The sequence below is a fragment of the Pezoporus wallicus genome, unplaced genomic scaffold (genome assembly GCF_028554395.1).
Source record: "Pezoporus wallicus isolate ANWC-B61680 ecotype Strahan unplaced genomic scaffold, APGP_CSIRO_Pwel_v1 contig_2372, whole genome shotgun sequence".
NCBI lineage: Eukaryota > Metazoa > Chordata > Aves > Psittaciformes > Psittacidae > Pezoporus > Pezoporus wallicus.
The window spans coordinates 836,660-858,285 of NW_026635198.1; the positions used below are offsets into that span (position 1 = coordinate 836,660).

At 40.9% G+C, this 21,626-nt stretch overlaps 1 protein-coding gene across 1 annotated transcript in view; it reads right to left on the reverse strand.

Annotated features, from left to right (window-relative positions):
• Positions 1-21,371, reverse strand: part of ZBED1 (zinc finger BED-type containing 1) — a 57,711-nt gene extending 36,340 nt beyond the window's left edge. Inside the window, exon 1 of the mRNA XM_057411831.1 lies at positions 21,288-21,371. The gene's annotated coding sequence lies outside the window, so the exon portion shown is untranslated. The remainder of the gene's footprint in view (positions 1-21,287) is intronic.
• Positions 21,372-21,626: the final 255 nt, after the last annotated feature.

The window sequence follows — 21,626 nt, forward strand, 5'->3', positions numbered from 1 at the left end:
AGGATGGAGACAGAGTTTTCACACTACTGAAGATTCCTCCCTCATCACAGGGGCAGCAACATGCCACCTCATCTTTTTTTTGTCCTTCTGAAAACCCTGATGCACTCACATGTATCCAGCATGACGAAAGACGGAAAGTGAAAAATTTCTAGCTGGCTTCTAAAATGTCATGTAAAAAGGCAGCTAGCACAGTAATGAAAAAGGAAACATAACATAAAACAAGAGTACTCTGATTAGAATGTTGCTTTCTAATGAATGTTACACATTCGGTGAAACCAGCATGCTCCATAAATATCAAAGTACTGACTGGGTGAAAAAAAGAATCACTGCAGTTCATTGGTGACGCTTGTGAAAGCTTCTTTATGAAGTGAATCTTCCTTTGGACACTTCTTTAACTGGTCACATGACAAAATTCTCTCATCAAAGGGTAGATATTAAGCTTTCACTAAAGTCAGTGAGACCTTTATGCATCTCAAAAGAAAACTTGGCATTCATTGGTGTTCCTCTGGAGAGAAGGGAGAGTCATGAAAAAACAAATTTTTAATTGATTTAAATTAATTGTATTGCATTAATTAAAAAAAAAATAAAAAAATGTATTGCAATTTGTGAAATAAATAGAGAAAACCATCTGATTCTAAAAATAGATTGCTATTTACAAGACTCTTTGAAAACATACATCTCTTAGTGCTGAAGCCTCGTACTACATGGTACATTTGTTTTGTTCTGATTTATCCTCCATTATGTTCATATTGCAAAATTTTACAGAAGTTTCTATTCAAGAAATTATTTTTTTCCCTTTTCAGAAAAATACCAATTTGAAAATTCTTTTCCTTGAAAATTATTAAATAAAATAGAAATAGTGCTTCTAGCATTACTGAATCCTTATTTGCTAGAATTGAAATCACAAGTCCTACCAGTCACATAAAACCAATAACAAGAAAATCTTTATTTCAGTGGAAGGAATGGTTAGAAAGGTCAGCGACCTTTTCCTGCATGTTAGAGAACCATAGGAAAAGCACAAACAACTCAGCTGTTGACTTGATTAGTCTATCCCATGACTTGATTAGTCTATCCCGTAGACTTGATTAGTCTATCCCATGATGGATTAGTCCATCCCATAATTATCCTTCCTTTTTATTTTGTGTTTTTATTTCATAAATAAAGAGGGATGAACCTGTCATAGACTCATAGCCAGCCATGTTCTGCTCAGACTACATACTATACAACTCAACACTTGTTCCATGGCCCTTCACAGAGATTTGCTGTGGTTTTTCAATTTCTAAACATAGCCTTTTGAAGGGGAAAAGGTCTGTAAAACCTCATCTCCCTCACTGTTCTTTGTGTCTTTAGAGGCAGATGACTATTTAATAATTAAATTTATGTTGTTGAAGTCTTTTTTATATTACTCCGCATACAAATCTGATGGAATATACTTGGTCTAGAAACCCTGATGACAGCTGGATCCTCAGGTGTGCAGGCATCGTCATGGTACTGTCAATGTCTTCCAGAAGCATCCTTCTGCAGACTCCAGACACTGAGGTAGGATGCCCAGGCCATGCAGGCATTGGTCCTGTTTTTTTTCCATGCCAGAGAATTATCTTAGCAGGAAGTGGCGTTCACAGTTGTGAGTTGTGTAAGGTTGAAGTTAAAGCCTTTTAAACTAAACAGCTGTTTGGGGATCTTCTTGGTTTGCCAAGTCACACGGTGATGTTATGTCCTTACCATTTTCTGCCCCAAGTCAGTTTTGTACTCACTTGCAATGCTGCCGTTGATACGACGGGCATTTGGCTGGCCTTTGGAGTTCATTTATCACCAAGGAATTGCTGGTGATGCAACCACTGCCATGCAATGCCAGCTCAGGTGTTTCATCTTTTGGTCTTGGATTTTAACTTGGTGCCAAAGGACAGAAACTAAACTAGATAGTGGGAACAGCCCAGCTTTTTGACTGCTGTACTGAGTTCTTTCAGAGAGGAGTTTTCACTTCTGGTAGACTCCAATATACTATAGCAGCTTGAAATACCGACTGCCTGGAAACATTTATTTCTACTCTGCTTGAATTTAAGGAGTTGATAAATTTTACATTTTAAGGTAGCCTGATTTTTCCTATCAGTGTTGCTAATCATAGAATCATGGAAGTACAGAACCACAGAATGGATTGTGTTGGAAGGGGCCTTACGGATCACCTAGTTCCAACACCCCTGCCATGGGCAGGGACACCTTTCACTGGACCAGGTTGCTCCAAGCCCCCTCCAACCTGGCCTTGAACACTGCCAGGGATGGGGCAACCACAAACTTCTCTGGGCAGCCTGTGCTAGTGCCTCACCAGCCTCATAGTGAAGAACTTCCTCCTAATGTCTAATCTAAATCTACCCTCTCTCAGTTTAAAGATGTTACCCTTGTCTTACTCTACATGCCCTTGTAAAAAGTCCTTCTCCAGATTTCTTGTAGGTTGTCTTTAGGCACTGGAAGCCTGCTATGAGGTCTCCCCGGAGCCTTCTCTTCTCCAGGCTGAACAAGCCCAGCTCTCTCAGCCTGTCTTCATAGGAGAAGTGCTCCAGCCCCCTATCATCTTCATGGCCCTCCTCTGGACTTGCTGGTGTGCTTACAGATTTCTCCAAATAACAATGGCAAACTCCTACCTCTGACGTTGAATACAGACCATTTCTTACAAGTCAGCCCCTGTTCATTACCTCGGTGGTGCATTACTCTGACACATCTGCTCTTACTTCATCCAAATATAATTTGTGAAGGTTAGAACTTACTTCATCAGGACTAGGACTTGTTACGTGCCTTTGATTAGCGTAAAGTGTAAGATCTCCAAGCTTCCTGTTTAGCTGATAGAGAGAGACCTTTCTAGATAGTGATTCAAAGTAACTAGACACTGAATGAAGAACTCTCCCGTTGGCACATAAAATAGAAGATCCAAGGGGGAGTGGCCATCCTAAAAAAAAAGTTTCTATGAGTCCCATGTAACAGTTCCAGAGGAAGAGTCCCCTGAACATCGTTAGAGATGAGCCTAAACTAAACCCTGTGCAGCAAAATTTGTCTTGCAAATGGGGAAAGTGGAATTTGCAAAATACATCCTCAATTATTTAATCAATTATTATTACCACCACCCTGTACCCAAGGGAAGTCTACTACAGACCAAGGAAACACAAGACCAAGGATGTTCCTGACCAAAGGAATCTGTAGTCAAAGCAGACCATTCATGAGATGTTAAATAAAGTATGCCCTGTAATTTCGTTTCAGATATCTCCTTGAAAACGTTCCTATCTAATTCCTAACACCTGCCACCTTTCATACAGCCCTCCAGTAAGTTATTTGTCAATGCTGGCACAAGTGCTCACTGTAGTGAAACCAATCTTCTCCTTTTCAACACAGTGCTTTGTGAGACACAGTCTTAAATGTTTTATTGCACTCTACGCATACTGCAATCTGCAGCTTTTTTTTTTTTTTATTTCCTCAGAAAAATATAACATTATCTGATAGGATTTATCTTTGGACATTCGTATGCGTCCTGGTCATCATTTTCTCATACTTCAGATATTTAAAGATATCTTTTTCTACTATTCATATCAGCAATTAACCATAGCTGAACACGCAGCTTGCTAAATGGTAACGGCAGGATTCCTTGCTTTAGTTTTTCAAAGAATTGCATCCTTTCTCCCCTACACCTCTCTTGTCTAGTTACAGGTTTATCATCTCCTTAGCTAGCTAAACAGATGATCGTCTTCAGCTATTTCCCAACTGGTTACAGCTTTTCAAAATTCATTGTAGAGAATCACTGTTCTATTTGAGCCTAAAGATCATGTGCAGGGTTTTTTATTTAATTTCTTTTTTTAACATAGATAGATAATCTGATACAATTGTTACACAGTTCCATTGCTCCAAGATCACCCCACTTCTTTATTCTTATTGACAGACCCTATAAACATCCCATTTGAATTCTCAATAATTTGATGTTGCTTGCTGTTCTTTTACAGTCCAATAATTTGGAATGGCTAAAGTACCCTGACATTTTTTGGTATCAGTTTCCTTCGAAGTTCAATGGGATATGTATGACTACTGCCCTGTGCATCTCTTCACAGCTGCACCCACAAAATATTGTGTATTTGTAATATAAAAATAGTAATTTGGTGGAATAACAGCAATTCAGAGGATATTTCTAGTATTTGGCTGCATCGGGTGAAAGTTTTTATCACTGAAATACTATTGATTGATGGCTTGGCTTCGCAAGCGAAGATTTGGGAAAAGCTTTACCCATGCTTACTACTAGCACAGTGACCACGGGCATGTGGGATAGGCAAATCTGTTTGGAAAAAAAGGCTGCTTGGGCAATCAGGAAGTTTCCGACCAGGACTGTCATCTCCTGAGGCAATCTCAAGCGACCAAAGGCCTGATCTGACCGCATGCAAGGTTGGATCTGCAGCTGCCAATGCACCTTGTCACCTGCCATTTCAACCCTCACCTGTCGCTACAGAAAAGTGAGAGTAAACCCTTCCAGCCTGAGCAGCGGATTTTATAGGTGAGGCACAGCGTGCACAGAACTGGCCCCACCCTTTACACCTGAGGTTTATCTCCCAATTCATTATATATATACACTAGTCATTGAAACAGAAAAATACTGTATAATAATGATGGCAAAATTCAAAGTAAAATCTCAGACTAATCTTGAGTTGATGGCAAGTATCCAACTGCTTTGCAGATTAGAGTTATGGCTTCATAAAGAAAAGAACTGAAGTATTCATATCTACAATGATACAACTTCACAAATCATAAGAACACAAAATATGAACATTTTAGTATTTTCCTTATACTAGCCTTAATTAAATTAGATTTTTACAGCTACTGCTATATACTTTTAGAGCTAAAAATATTATCAAGGGTGTTGCTAGATAAAGAACAGTCATCAGATATCTCCTAAAATACTCACGGATGGGGAGCTTCAGTTGCTGGTACAGAAGCTGCTGAAATGTCAGAGTTTACAAGTGAAGTTTCTGGAGACCGTCAATGATTGCTTCATAGAGCCAAAAATCCTAGAAAACACGGAATAACTAACTTCCATGAATTCAATCCTAAGCAGCATTTTGGAGTCAGTTCAGAGCTAGTTAGAGCTTGAAGCACCTAGAGTTGAAGCTTTTGGAAAGTTCTGTAACTTCCAAAGGACAGACATATTTTTCTGGCAACTGTGTGTGGCCAGGATCAGTAGTAAATGATACCTGGAGCACATCAGGAAGGCTTCTATGCTGCCCAAAGAGAAGCCCTCTCATGCTTGCTGGGAGACCTCTGTGTTATGAACCAAAGCCTGGGAAGTGGCAACCACCATCAGCTTCATTTCCAAAGCACACTCTTGATTCAAACCAAAACACTGATGTAGTTGCTTTCCATTAATCCCAGGGGTGGTAATTAGATCCTACTATCACAGGTTTTCAACACTGGTGCTGTGCTGTGGTGCTCCAGGTCTTAATGCATTTTATCTTCAGAAAATAAATTAAAGACTTAAAAAAATGTTACTTGACAGTAGGAAAGAAACTTTTTTAGTACCATGAAACTGTAATTCTGCTTTCTGAGCTTTTGGCTTGAAAGAAGTTTTTTTTCCTAAAATGAACAAGAAAAGAAAAAGAAACAGAAACAGAATAAAAGGAACCTCTGAAATTGAACTCAGGCATTTCACAGATCTTGAGAAGGACTGTACCAGACAAGATTTGCCATCTGTACATTATGTGGACCTGGGGAAGAGAAGCGGAGGGCAGGGAAAGGAAGAGAAAAGAAGGCAAGGGGTATCACAGATTATTTGCTGTGAATTCCGTGACGTTTGCTACCTCAACATGTTCGGTATCATAAAGCTGTCAAGTGTGAGATAACTTTCACACATCTGTCAGGCAGCCGTGTTACAACGGCTGCCTGCTCATATTCAGTGCCACAGCTTCAGCTGAGCTGCAGCCAAAGTCTCCTTAGTCTGCTGGAGGAAGGCAGGTACGTTGAGACAGACAGATAGATTGCTAGACAGACAGACAGACACATGCTGACAAGTCACTGGAGCTGTGCCAAATCTACGTAGCACTGAGCAGGGAGAGGAAGGAGCTGAGTAGTATTTATTTCCTTATTTCCTAGCACTTCTGCATGGTTTTATGGTCCACCCCGAATCTCCCCGGCTGTGCTGCCTCCTCAAAACAGCTCTCTCAAGCTGTGCAACGCTCTTTTGCCTCCCCAGCAGTCTTCTAATTTCTTCCATCCAACTCCCCTGCTCTTAGACTTTATTACAGCAATGGGTATGCTACTGTAACAACTTCTCAATGTCTGTTACTAGCTAACTTGTGGAAATACCCATTGAAAATATTTCAGTGGGTGCTTTCAATGACAACAAATGAGTTGCCATTGACATGAACAGAAATAAGAGTTAAACATCCTTAGATTATTGCCTCTTCACACTAAAAGCAAACCTTGACCAAATCTTGTAAACCTGTATCTTATAATTGTCAGTCTAGTAACTTCCAGCAAAATGTTTTAATAGGATACACATAACATATAAGCATCAGTATTTTCTGTCATATGTTTCTGTATGCTTCCACCTATATTTCTGTAAAATAATTAATGCATAAAAGGCTTATTTCCCCACAAAATAAAACTGAAACCTGAAAGCGCCTGCTGTAAAAATGCAGACAGCCAAGTTTACCCAGGATGTAACTGCTTTAGAATGGATTAATTAGTTCATGATGCATTATTATTCTTTACTAACTTTGCAGGAAACTTCACAGATACAAACTGTTTCAAGATCTGTGTTTTCACTGTCAGTGAAGCTTGTGCAAAAGCAAAAATATATCTTGGCAAGACAATAAGACACCAACATGCGCCCAAGGCTATTCTTTCTCTACATAAATTTCAGTGTCAAAATGGCAGGAAAACCAAATAATTTTCAAGCTGCTAGAGGGTGCTGCCAACTGTGAAAAATGGGATGATAACTATCAACATAATTATTCAAGTGTGCCCTATTAACTAACAGGAAGATTTTGAAGGGCTGGCACAGAATTTTTTAAACATATTTTGTCCCGGTAAGCAAGATAGATAATAAACAATTAATGTGATTTTCTCCTTTGTGAAAGAGCTTACAGAAGCAATGCTAACCAGGCTGAACTGGCTCTCAGCAGAATGCATGTGGAGGGCAAGCCTCGATGTAGTTTTTAATTCCATTTCTTCAGGATCTCTATTAGGTATTTCGCATAGCAATACCTTCGGAATAAATCCACCTGGGATCAAATTCTAATGATCACTTACTAATTCAGTGGAAAACCTGCAGGACTGAAGGATGAATATTTGCTCCTTAGGCCTGTGAAAGAAGAGGTTGTACTTGCAGTAGTTTTTCTTTCTGTAGCAAGAAAGAGAAGATTCCCAAAGGATCACTCATGTGCTGTCACTGGTTTGCAAGCCACTTTAAAAGGTACATGCCTTGGAAGAGAGAGGTGCCCTTTGTTGGGATGGCACCTGTTACTGTGCCTGCTGCTTTTCCAGGTGTGTGGCAAAAGAGGGCAGTGGAGCACTGTACATTTCAATAGATTAAACTAATGATCCCTGCTCGGCTTCTATCTACATTTCGTTGCTGCAGAAATTATTACAATACCTAAAATAGCAATCACGTTGTATCAATAATAACCAGACAGTTTAAACAGAACATCTTAAGCTTTCATGGGAAATGGCATTTCTCTCCTAGTGAGACTTGTAATTGATTGACTGCTACTTCCTCCAACTGAGTAAGTGCAGACTGGCACAGGAGGTATTTGCATTTTCACTCAATAATAGGATTCTCCATGTTGGTTTAATTTGTATCACCTCCTTCACATGCACTCAAGGAAGTTGGCAGTCCTGCCTATGACACAACAGTCCAAGTCTGAAAAGACCAACAGCAGTTTAGATGTCCTCACAAACAAAATGAGTTTTATTTCTTTTCCTGTGTCACTCATAACTGTGTTGGGTTTTGCCAGTGATGCGTGCCATGTCCAGTCATTTGTTATGTCATGCTGGTCATGTTGGGTGCTTTCTTAATTTATTCATCAGTTCTGACTTCTGAATCCTTCCCAGTGTTTCTAGACTTCATCTGCACCATGTCCATCTCTAAATGTGTTCGTTCATGCAACTTTAATCATTCAGCAACACCATCTGTTGCTCCCATATTTAAGAAAAGAGCTTGAAGGTCAAAGGTATCTTCAAACATCTCTAGTTTTATGTTTTAATAACATCAAATCTGAAGTTTGGGTTTGCTTTGGTTTTCAATTGGAGTCTGGGATGCTTCTTCCTTTCACTGAAGGCAGTGGTTTCCACTTCTGTGTAAGCTGACATAGATAACATTTCATTAAAAATAATGACATGTTATTTGAGAGTAATGGTCACAGCGAAGAACCCTGGCCTCTCTACCCATAACCTTCTTTCATCTTGTCAACAACAGCCTTCAGTTTTTCTTTAAAATGACAAAGGTTTCAAATGCTAATATATGCCTCTCAGTGTCCTCTGTATGGCAGTGCTCTAACCAGATTTTATAGCAAAGCTTTTACTTTCCCATTATAAGCCAAAGTCTGGTACTCAAATGCCATTCAATTCAAAGTCTCGTGTTTTATTTAATGGCTATAACATGTCAGCACTGTCTCCAATACTCCTCTAATGTAAAAAGACAAGCGGACGTGACAAGATAACTTTGATGTGCCACATCCAACCTGAAGTTTGAATTATTTATAAATGTTTGGAAAATTGCCTAAAATGATAGTGTAGTGATATGTAACCTGTTACTACTACATTCTCAGATCAAAACAGAGTAATCACCAACATCATTATCTTATTCCAGAGCAGTTTCAAGGGTATCTCACTAGACTGAGATGCACAGATTTGGTTTGTAAGCCTGGTTCTTCCATGTTCCAGGCGATGAATTCAAGGAAGTCCCCCCAGCCTCAGCTTCAGTTTCATATCCTTTAAAGCAGGGGGGCTTACATCCATCTTTCCCATAAGTGTCTGGACATCATGGTGCTAAGTAGGGTTTATATTTACAGTAAAAGGCTAGATATTATTCCTGCTATTATAGGTTTTGTTCTATTTTTATAGTGATATTATTCCTATTACCACAGTATTCTGCCTCCAGGGTGCCAGGTCCTGAGCAAACACAAATGCAGATTGGTTGAAGCCCACCGTTTACATTTGAAAAATGCTTTAGAAGTGTAAGACCACCCTTTCCACACCAGTGCACTTAAACTTAAGGGAAAAATCAATAATTCTCTCTACAAATTGACTAAGCCTTTTCCACTAGGTCTTGGCTCAGTATAAAAAGGCACCAAGAATGGTTTCATCTTCAAATATAAACAGAAAAATCTTGTAGTGGTGCTAAAGTCACAAATGCTTTGATTTTTTGGGAGATGTTGACATGAATACTTCTATGTTTTGGTTAACTCTCTGAGACAGAGAACAGCAGCTTTCTTGTTGGGAGGAACATTGTTTGTTCTTTACTCTTATTTACTCATTTTGTGTTTAACAAATACAGCAATGTAGTATTACAGTGATGTACCCAGTAAGTCATCTAAATTTAGTTTCTTCTTCCTTTCTCCCTTCCTTAATTAGTTTCTCATTTCCTGATTTAAGTTTCTATCTAGATATGTATTTAGACCAATTTTTTATATAAAACTATAGATAAGGTTTTTATCATTTACATTTTATAATAAATTATAAAACTTATACAAAGCTGTATGTATGCATATATGTGTACTATCAAAAATAAAAGCTAAGTGTGTCCAGGTCAGGTGAAAATCAAGAGACTTTCCAAATCTGAGTGCTGCCAGTTGTAAGTCCCCAGAGCACTTCAGAACCAACACACAGACATTTCAATGCCACACACCAAAGCTGTGGGTCCTCTTGAAATAGAGAATCCTCTACCCAAAGCTGCTGAGTAGAAAAGGAGATAGGCATGAATGGGCCACCATCTTGACCAGAGAGAAAATCCATACAGAAAGTTATTTTAGAAGCACCTTTAATTTCTGAAGGAATCTATTTCCATTCTCACTCTGTCCTTGCTAAAAGTTAACATCAATATACTGTAAGCCATAGAAACTTGTGATTGTCAGGAGCTGCTTTGCAAACCAGGAGGTCTCGCCCTTCATTTCCGGGGCACTGACCCAGTCCGTGCAATGAACTGGGACCTAAAACTAAGCAAAACAAGGAAATCAAGGTCTGTGTGATGGAAATGGACAAATGAGAAGTGACTGCTTTTATTTCAATCACCACTGGTAATAAATGTTCGTATGTATGTGCATACACATAACATCTCTTTAAACTCATGATAACAAATCCTTTTGGTGCAAACATTAATGTGATATATATCATAGAGAAGGTTTTAAAAACCAGAACCATTACGATTGGTAGAAAACCCCAGCAGGTAAAGAGTAAGGCTTGTGCTTTTAAATTTTAAAAATCAACTTCTTAAATACATGGAAAAAGTAAAATCGAGCTTTCCTCAGCAAGGACCATTATTCAAAGGGTGAAGTATTCTGGGTTAATAGATACCATTTGCTACTGTTACAGGTAGAGACAGAAAAATGTAGACGCTTTCTGCATTAAAAGAGCTTATTCTCCTATCTCATGATGCTCAAAGGTGATAATAACTGCATTTTTAAAGCCTGTCCCCTATCAAGGCACAAAGCCCACTGTCTACATGTTGAAAGGGAAATCCAGCACAGGTTTCCAGCTCTAGGAAGAGGAAGATAAGGCTGGTAGGTGGCTGTAGGGCTCTATGTTAGGATAAAGAAGCATGAAGATACTGTGTCAGAATAGTAATCAGGCATAGGCACCATCCAGCTGATCACAACAGCAACATCTACACTCTTACAATATTTATATAACTGAAATATTAAGAGGAAAATAAATGGATTTCACAGTTCAAGAATCTGTTCTACTCATAAAAGTATAGCTCAAAAAGAAATGAAGTTAAAGTACTAGTACAGGCATCAGAGAAATGTAACGGAAAGGTTATTCACAGGCTTAATTCAACCAACAGCTATCCTAATATGGCAAATTAAGAAGTGCATCATACTACACATATTAATAAGTTATTAAATACAATACTCATTAAACACATTGATACATGCCCACACTAGGTCACAACATCAGGTTGTTAAGGCACATCACTATAAATATAGTATTGTGCATTTGAGCTTGTTTTCAAGTCTGCACCAAATGGTGACTGCCATAATACAGCACATCCTGAAGTCGCAGTCCAGCTCTACACTTCATCTCCTTGCCAGACACTGGATAGCCCCTGTCAGGGTAGACTCTTCTCTCTCTTTCTGAAGTGTCTCCATGAGAGAAATGTATTGCAAGGCCTGGCATTCCCAGACTTACCTGGCGTTTGCAAGTTCCCAAAGGATCTGCCTATCAACCATCCCATCCATCCAACCATCCATGCCAGCTATTAGTGAGGTATCCTGCAAAACCCTTCTCACCCACCAAAGCACAACTACCACCAGTACACCCCACCCAGGATGTTGTCTTTCAATTAACCTTCTCCTTGCTGAATCTCAAGAGGCTTTTAGTTATTTTTACAGTTATCACAAGACCCATTTGATTTCTCTAATCATCTAGAGTACCAAACTGTATATAGTAAGTACAGTTTACCTAACTGACATTCCTAAAATAGCAGCAGCATGCGCACAAGCTTATCCAGGAATGACTCCTTTTTGGTATGTACAAAGGCTCTTTGGAGTGCTGGTTCTTTCTCTCATGAAATCTGCTGAACCAAGGGCATGCACTGCATAGCTGTGTTTTTCAACTGTATACCATGAACACTTTAATCTCACATAATGTAAGAGTTTCCTTTTCAATTTAGCAACATTTGATATAGAGCACAGATTACACATTATTAGTTTTAAGGTCCATGTGTCACATCAGTCATAGCTCACTCAGTTAAAAAAACAGGGTACTTGGCTACATGGGCTGAAGAGTGACAAAGGTGACTGGATGCAATCCTAGCTACATCACTTATTTGGCTGCTACTGTCTGCAGCCTGAAGAAGGACTTCAACCATGTTAATGCATATATGTATCCCCGGAACCAAAGCCTTTGCTAACAGAAGTTGGCACCGCTCCACTGTAGTCAGCTGAATGCTTGTAACAAATGAACAGCTCCTCCACAGCAAGCAAAAATTTGCCTTCCTTTATGTATCATCACACATGCCCACAGGATTTTGTCTACGTGATTAAAAGAGAATGACTCACAACAGCGGCTGCGGTGTCATCCAAGCCTGCCCCAGCCTCCTCTGTTGTGCTCTACCTTCTAGCTGACCTTATTAGTGAAGCCAGAAGTAAGAGAAGAAACCCTTGGCCCATAATAAAGGGAATATGATTTCATAACACTGTCACACGTTTATCCTCAGAATCCATGGCACCTCCAACACACGGACTCAAGTTAAATGGATTTGGTGTCAATGTCTTGTTCCTTGGGCAGAAGCTGTCAAAATTTATTTCCCAAAGGAAATTCCTAAAGGCAGTATGTTCATAGAAGTTCTGGAATAAATATATTAAGTGGATAATAATAAGAAATTAACTGGATATCCCATCTGTATATTCTACCTATACCCAGTTAATATACCCGAGTACTCTGTGAGATTTTGAAAAGGGAATCGTCGCATGAATTTAAAATACAATACAGGATCTTTCTGCTCCATACATAATTTTGTTTCAGAACTAAGAGAACTTTCATAAACTCACCTAAAAAGCAAGCTTTCTCTTCCACCTTGAATTCCAAATCTCTCCAGGCTTAGAAGACCACATGAGACAAAAAACTGAAGTCACTTCAGAAACCTAAAGCATAGCAGTTTATGTGTTGAAATATGTAACAGCCTGACTTTTTTCCTAGGCTCAAAATGTTTTTTGTTATGATTTGACACATCTTCAAGCAAGAAAAAAAAGAAGAGCTGAGGTATACAAATGTGGCTTTCCATGAGTTTCCTAAGGGCGGTGGAAGGTAGTCTGTGAACTATAACATAAGAGAAACACAGTTTGAGCTCCTGACAACAGATGCACTGCAGCTGTCATTTAGTTTGGATTTGCACTGAAAGTAATTACCCTTGATATGTTAGTACTGTAATTGTGGAATAAACTTGGGTGTACACCGAAAGGTCTGAATAAATGAGTTCCACTACCACCTTGTGAAACTTCCCTGCTCTCACCAGTGCCTGCCCATCATCCAGCACAGCAGGCAAGTGTGTCACGGCACACCTCTGAGCGCTGAGGAGAAGGCTTTTTCTACCTGAGGGTAAGAAAAGTACAGTGGCCTTGTGCATTAAGTGCCTTTTTCTCCAGCTAATATTCTGTTCTCCACCTAAATATAAACTGTGAATAGCCTAGGTCTGAGATAACAGGTTTGATACTAAAGCATGCAGCTCCCATGGGATTGTTCTCTTCAAAGCATTAACATTCAAGCCAGGCAGTACCTAAAAATCCTACTGACTGTACCAACTACTTCCATGGACATTATAGTTAACATAACAGGCTTTGTACAGCTGAAGGCAAACACAAAGTAAGATAAAAATTGGACAAGATTATGGAAAATATTATACTGCACAAGAGTATGCCCAGCATGATTATATTATAGTTAGAGTAATGTAACTGAATTAATTTCCAGTTCCTAGAAATGTGCTAGAGTCCCCACAGAGGTGTAAGAATTAAACAGGCTATAAGCACATTGTGTTTTTTGTCTTCAACCTTCAAGCTACTTTTATCTGTGATGGCTTCATTCTCCAAACACATACCAGCACAGCAGTCATTGTGCTCTAGTGATGCACTGCCATGTACCGTCTCGGCTCCTGACCAAGCCATACCCAGCAGCGCTGTGTAGGAGCTCTAGGTGTAAAATGTAAGGATGGCCAGGGCTACTGAGAACAGATCCCTGCTCTGACCCAGTCCCAGTTCTGTGCCTCCATCTTTTTTGTTTCCCTAGCTATCATGCATTAACAGTTAAGGAAGAGAGCGCATCACAACAAGCAAGCCAGCACTCATTCCAGTAGAAGACTCCCAAAAGTACACAGTTCATAAGATCATACAATCCTAGGACAATTTAAGTATTAATTAAGGATAATGGAAGGGACCTCAGGAGGTCTGTAGTCCACTCTATATCTCAAAGCAGGGGTAGCTTTGAGGTCAGACCCCATTTTTCAGCTCACTGCCTACCATTACCCCAGGTCTTTCAGAGAGCTTCTCCCTAGCCCATCCCAATACTGACCCCTGAGGAACCCCACTCATTACTGGTCTCCACTTAGACAACAAGCTGTTGACTGCAACTCTTTCAGTATGACCATCCAGCTAATTCCCTATTCCCTATCTACTGAGTGATCCATCCAGCAAATCCATGCCTCTTCAGTTTACAGACAAGGATGTCACATGGAACACTGTTAAATGCTTTGCACCAGTCCAAGTAGATGATGTCAGATGCTCTTCCCTTTTTCACCAACACTGTGGCCACATCATAGAAGGCCACCAAATTTATCAGGCAAGATTTGCCCTTAGTGAAGCTATGTTGGCTATCACCAATCACCCCCTTATTTTCTATGTGCCTTAGCATGGTTTCCAGGAGGATCTGCTCCATGATCCTGCTGGGCACTGAAGTGACAGTGACCATCCTGTAGTTCTCAGGGTTTCCCATCGTTTTTAAAAATGGTGGTTATAGTTCCTCTTTTCCAGTCAGTGGTAACTTCATCAGACTGCCACAGCTTCTCAAATATTATGGATAATGGCTTGGCAACTACATCCACCAGTTTCCTCAGGACCTGGACACGCATCTCATCAGGTCCCATGGACTTGTGTACCTTCAGGTTCCTTAGATGATCTCAAACCTGATCATCTCCTGTAGCAGGCGGTTCTTCATTCTCCCAGTCCCTGCCTTTGCCTTCTACAACATGGGAGGTGTTACTGGAGCTCTTGCTGGTGGAGGCAGAGCCAAAAAAGTCATTGAGTACCTTCATCTTCTCCATGTCCCAGGTGACCAGGTCTCCCCATTTCCTTCCAGAGACAGCCCACATTTTCCCTTGACTCCCTTATATCACTGAAGTACCTACAGAAGCTTTTCCTGTTGCCCTTGACATCTCTGGCCAGATTTAATTCTATCAGGGCTTTAGCTTTCCTAACCTGATCCCTGACTGCTCAGACAATTTCCCTATTCCTCCCAATCTGCCTATCCATGCTTCCACTTCTCTTTTGTACTGACGTTTGTCCAGGAGCTCCTTGTTCATCTACAGAGGCCTCCTGGCATTTTTGCCTGACTTCCTCTTTGTTGGGATACATCGTTCCTGAGCTTGGAGGAGGTGATCCTTGAGTATTACCCAGCTTTTGTGGGCTTCTCTTCCCTCCAGGGCTTTATCCCATGATTCTTCATGAGGTAGATCCCTCAAGAGGTCAAAGTCTGCTTTCCTGAAGTCCAGGGTAGTGAGCTTGCTGTGTGCCTTCCTCACTGCCCTGAGGATCTTTCTTTTATCTTCATTGATACAAGATTCCATTAAACTCTCACTTAGTTTAATGAAACTTATAGGGCTCACAGTCCCTATCAAGCATGTCAGAGTGGTATTACAGTAGAAAACGAAAACAAGTCACTAGAATGGAAATTGACTATAAACCTAGTTTTAAGCACACTTACATATAAGTATCTCACAAGGGCATATGGAAGACGTTATTCTAACAAAAGGTACTTTTTTTGTTGTTCTCCTAGACCTTGATACATATATTCTCCTGTTCCACTCAAAACCAAACATTTTCTCAGGCAAGCTTTGTATAAGAAACTGTAATACCCAAAAAAGCATCATAATGTGTGTAAGGATTAGCACACATAACTGCAGGGGGCTTCTTTCCTCCTTTGCACTAGAAGACATAAATACAAAAGATGTGTTACATGAAAGATCTGTATGTTCATAGGTAGGTGTTGGCTATTACTGGTTTTAGCCAAAATATTACAATTCTGCTATCTTCTCTCTGAGATGCTCTTTTCTCACACATATTTCTTGGTCATAATAGGTTAATTACCTAACAGGCTTTTTCACTAGTACATAAGGATTTGTCTCTGAGGTCAGTGGAAAAAACAAGACATAAAATCTATTTGTTATTAATGCATTTCTCACCCATAAAACCTGAACTCATTTTTTTTTCCCAAAGTGAACAGAGTGCTACCATTTTTGTTGCAAGGATGATTAATTTATAATTTCAGTCTACAGTATCACTTACGTTAGATCACAAAATTCTCAAGAAAGCATCTGCAACACTATCTATCTGGTTTTAAAGTAGATGTATATTTGCAATGATAGAACCAGGTTTCAAGGATAAAGGAACAAAATAATCCATGTAAAGAGTCTCAGCTCATTCTAACAATGCAGATTTCTAATTCCATCACATAGACTGCATGTATGTATATGCACATGTACACAGTCGTGTATGTGTGTGCGTATGTATATATGTATATACACTTTCCCTAAAGGAAAGTGGCAATTTTTACTCTGTGAGCTTAGCATTTTACTCTACATCAGCTGCACCTTTTAAAATGTGAATACTCTGAGTCTCTCTTCTCCCTCTTTTCCCATTCCTTTCTCTTTCTTAATCAGTCACAATCAATTTTTTTCCCCTCATCTTTTTCTCAGCTATAATTCACATTCATAATATATTCTAAAAAGAAACTCTGAATGTCACCTTACCGGTATCCTTCACATATGATTTAATTTAATGGTGACTCGTGAAAACGCCAGTAAGAATCTTTAGTATTCAGAAGTAGTACATCAGAATGTTCAAAATAAGGATGCAGTTCTCAATAGCAGCCAGTGTTATGAGCCACTCCAAGCTTAAGCTCAAATTTTCTCATTTGAGTAAAATTTTGAAAGCTTTCAGAGTGCCTCTAACAAGAGCAGATGCTGCTGTGCAACTGCATGAACTGTATCTTAGCTGTGCATATTGAAAGCCACACACTAAAAGAAATTAAACAAAAGGCTATTTTAAAGGATATTTACTTAAAAAGCCTAGCTCAATGTAGAACAACAAATAAGCAAGTGTGTGCTGATTTCCAATACACTCATTTTGTCAGCCCACTTCAGGAAAATCAATTCTTGTAGTTTGTCTACAAACCACGTTATGCACTAAATAGTCACAGTTTAGAGGATTGCCACTCAGGAAGAAAAGGTGAAAACACTCCTGCATCAAAGGAAAACTGGGGGGGGGGAATTAATCTGTTGAGAAATGGCAGCAGAACTTTTCCGTATGTTTCAATGTCCAATTAACAGCTGTGAACCAGTACCGTGCAGGAGAGACAGTAATGTGTCTAATGGTACATACAGGCTCTAATGTGTCTAATGGTACATACAGATCTCGGGTGTGTGCCAAGCCTGCTCTTTAGGTGAAGGGCAAACACTCTTTATAACTCCATTACAGCACCACCCGAGTTTGTATTAACATTACCAATCCAAGATCAGTATTCTAGCAAAGAAAGAAGAAAAGATTCAGCCTGCGCATGCTGCAGGTTTAATACACTTGTTACGGTGACACTGTACTCCCGAACACTGCTCCAAAATTTGTCATTCAAAGCTCCTCAACAGTTTCAAGTGTTCTAATCATGGCATAAATCATATAATTAATCCCCAGGATCCCACCTCCAAGATGTTTATAAACATACAAATCATACTGACTGCTTGTCACATCACCAGTAATTGAAGAGTCACAGATTTTAAGGCCAAAAGGGACAAATACAAAATGATCGTGTCTGACCTCTTGCGTAACACAGACAGCAGGAAATCGCTCTTACAGCTAGCCCTCTGCTAAGTGGGGCTGGAGCTGTATGGGGCAGATCTGTGTGTCCTGCCTGGCAGCAGCCTGAAGGCTACTCTACACTCACCTGGAAGCAAAAAAGGACAGCTGAGCAATCGTACAATACAAGGACATCTCTGGACCTTGGCTAACCTTTTGTCTCTGCAGAGGCCCTCCTACGCTGGAATGATCTTCAATGCTCATTTTAAGCCTGTTTCAGGGAAATGGTATGAGATACACTCATGAGGGCATACCATGAAGATGCTGTCTCTTATTAATCCATTTTACGAGCAAAATACTTAATAAACCTTCAGGGAATTTCCCTGAATAGGGATTGGGTAAGAAATGACTTATCTAGAAACATACTGTGTGCTTGAGTCAGATGTGACAGGGTTCTTGGAACCAGGCTGTAGCATGCTGCCTTGCAGTAAGGATTAATCCATAAAATTCATTACACTTCTGCTGATGAAGCATTGGTAACTTCTTCACAGTCTTTTTCACACAAAAGGGCAAAGCTTTGAAATATCCTTTTACACAATGCTTGAATAGCCTATTAAATTGCTTTGAACTAATAACACACTTTCAGCCTACGACATTACCAATTTTTGCAATCTGGTAAAGGAAGATTTCTCTTGGCTCAAGCTGAACACGATAAGTTGTCTTTGCTTTGAACAAAGGTGCTACTCATGATGCTACAACCCAACTTATGTCAAAAAATATGTATGGGTGATCTTTATCTACCTGATGCTACAGCCCTCTGTATCTCAGTCGCAGATCATATTTCAGATACCACCTTTGAAACACTACCATACATTAAGAGAGAGCAAGCTGGTGAAAACTGTTGAGTTTGGGCAGGAGCACGTAACAACACTAGCTAGAAATAAAATAGCCACTCAGCTTCTGAGCAAGCAAGTAAATAAACATAAAAATAAGGCACTCCACTGTAATTGATCTGCCCTTGTTTAATGTTTTAATAGATCTCTCAACTTCAGTAACATCCTGCTGTTTCAAATTCACATGCAAATCTGATGGCATTTTTCTGACTCCGCCAAAACCAACTGCAAAATTCCACACTGACCTCAGCAAGGGCAGGATTTCATCCCCTTCTATCAGGCATCACAGCAGTTTCATATCTTTAGGGGTTTGTGTTTGTTAATACACAATAACGAATACACAAAGTATCAACCCAAAGCCAACGAATCCGTGACTTCAACTATAAATCAAATGCGATAATTGTAATCATTGCTTTTGCGATTTTTCACTTGTGCTAGGCTGGGAAATACCCATTAGTGTTCACACAAATGCATATATACATATTTATATATAAACACATACATATTTACCTTATATAGAATGAAATCTGTCAGAAGAAAAGTATTTTCTATACCTTGTCTCCTAGAAACTATATACTTAAAATAGTAATGAGCCAGCTGGCAACACTAATGGTCAGACAATAACTGAATGGACTATTTCACAGTTTCTGCAAGTATTAAGCTGCTCAGTGTTGGAAATGATGGGCACTAGAAAACACATTTGGTCATATCAACACTTCAGGCATTTAATCACACACACATGTATCTGTCAATATTTAAAGTTTCAATAAAACCATTTTAATTTGACATGTTCTGTCCAGTTCTGTAACTAACAGTTTGAAATACTGGCTTACTGTGAAATAATTAACACAAAACGGCAAAGTCTCTATAGCTGCGTTGCCTGACAGCCAGGAGAGGGGCAGAAGGCGCGCACCACTGTTCATTTGGAAAGGAACATGTGACACAACCTGACATGTCGAAGTGTGAAGAGGTTTTTGCCACTTCAGCAACAATATATGTACTGATGGGTGAAATGGCAAAGAGAAATTTGAAGAAGAGGACTTGGAAGTTATTTTATTTCTCGTAATTAAATGCACAAGAAAAACAGAGCTATGGCCATTTCTGAATGCCTTTAAAAGCTTCCCCCTCCTCCTCCCGTCTTCCCCCGCTGTTGAGTAACAGACATTTCAGAGTGTGCACGGGGGAAGTAAACAAATGCATAGCTGCTGTAGTTGCAGGGCAAGGAAACATTTATGTCACTGCTGCTATAATCACATTAGCGGTGTGCGTTAATGGTAATGTCATGTTTGATCAAGTAGTGGGGTCAAAAGCCCTTCGAAATACAACCTGAACAAAAGCACAAACCAAAATGTCAAGAGAGTCGACTCCTAACAGTTTTCTTCCATATACAGACCCCAGCTGCAAAGGTGAGCTTTCGGTCTCCAACACTCAATATCAAATCATCCCAAATCACACAATTACTCTCTACACTTGGCCAGGTCCCCATTCCCTCCCATTAGACACAGATTTGATTTTACTCTTATTCCCCACTGCGTACGCGCAACCGCACCCTGCCATGTCCGAAAACATCCCCACCAGCAATAACACACACCACTAGAGTTTAGTCCTGCTCCTGACTGCTTCTCTGTCAAGGACAGAAATGTTTACAGCCCCAGTGTTTAGGACCATTTTTCTTTCAGTAGGTCGTTTTCACTTTAAACACAATGTGCTGCTGTCTCACCGCTTCAGCACATAGTATTCGGTACAACCCAACGGTTAAGAGCAGAAATCGCCAACGACAAATTCTCTCAGGTGGGAAAACAGCCGGGCAGGATACGTCCCCTGTAGCGTCCCAGCGCACTCAGCGTGTACATGTTTATCAACCACGTACTTTTTTATCAACCTTTTCTGACATCGCCAGCTCGGGCATGTGTTCCACCCTTAAACCACGACAGCATTAACCCTTGCGCAGAGTAGCACATAGGAAATGCACGGCCGATAAGATTAGACAAGGACCACTACCATCCAGAACTTCCCATGCACATTTTTCTGCCATCTCCCCCACTTCTTTCCACCAGCCTCCCCCAGGAAGCAGAAACTCATCCCGCCTGGCACACCCTCCCCTAGGTCTGCCCGCCGGACACCAGACACGTTCCCTTTCGTTCTCCGTTACTCTCCCGGTCTGCCTCCGGGCTGATACCGCTCTGGGTTTCCCCCATCCCTGGGGCTCACCTTTTCCATCTGCCCGGCGGTTGCAGCCACCGCCTGCATATCAATGTGGCGCCGCAAACAGCCCGGCACCAAACGAACGGCCCCAAACGGCCCCAGCGGCTCCCGCACTGTCACCCCATGAATTTAAAGCGGGGGGTCGCGGGGACGAGGACAAGCACAATTCACCCCGGCCAGCAGGACCTGTCCTGCTCGTCCCCTGAGGACACGCAAATGCTTGCGGGAAGCAGGCGCTCAGACACGCAAATCTACCGGGGTGCATGTGTGTGCGCGCGGCATGGGGTACCAGTGCCACATCCGTGCGTGTGAGTGTGTGTGTGTGCGAGGGGAGGGGAGCGAAGGGGAGAGGGGTGGGAGGGAGGGAAGGAGAGGGGAAGGAAGGAAGGCGGGAGGGAGACAGCCCCGCTGCACCCGCGCATACCCCGCTCCGCGGAGCGCGGAGACTCACCGGGTCACCCTGGTCTCTGAAGGTCAAGCTCAGGTTGGTTTCTCGATTGCAGTTGTTCTCCAGACTCTCACCGCTCGGGTCTTCCCTCTTTTTCTTTTTGTTTGGTTTTTTTTTTTTTTTTTTCCTCTTTTTCCCTTCCCCTGCTCCAGCCGCGGTGGCGACGGCTGCTGCCCGGCGGGGCTCCCGCTGCCGGCCCCTCGGGGTGAATCCCGGCTCCTAAGCCCTGGCCCCGCGGCGCCGCTCAGATCCCATGGTCGCAATCCACATCGCGGCAGATGTACCACAGAATCACGTAGAGGATCAGCAGGATGGCGAAGATGAACAAAGCCACCAGGATAG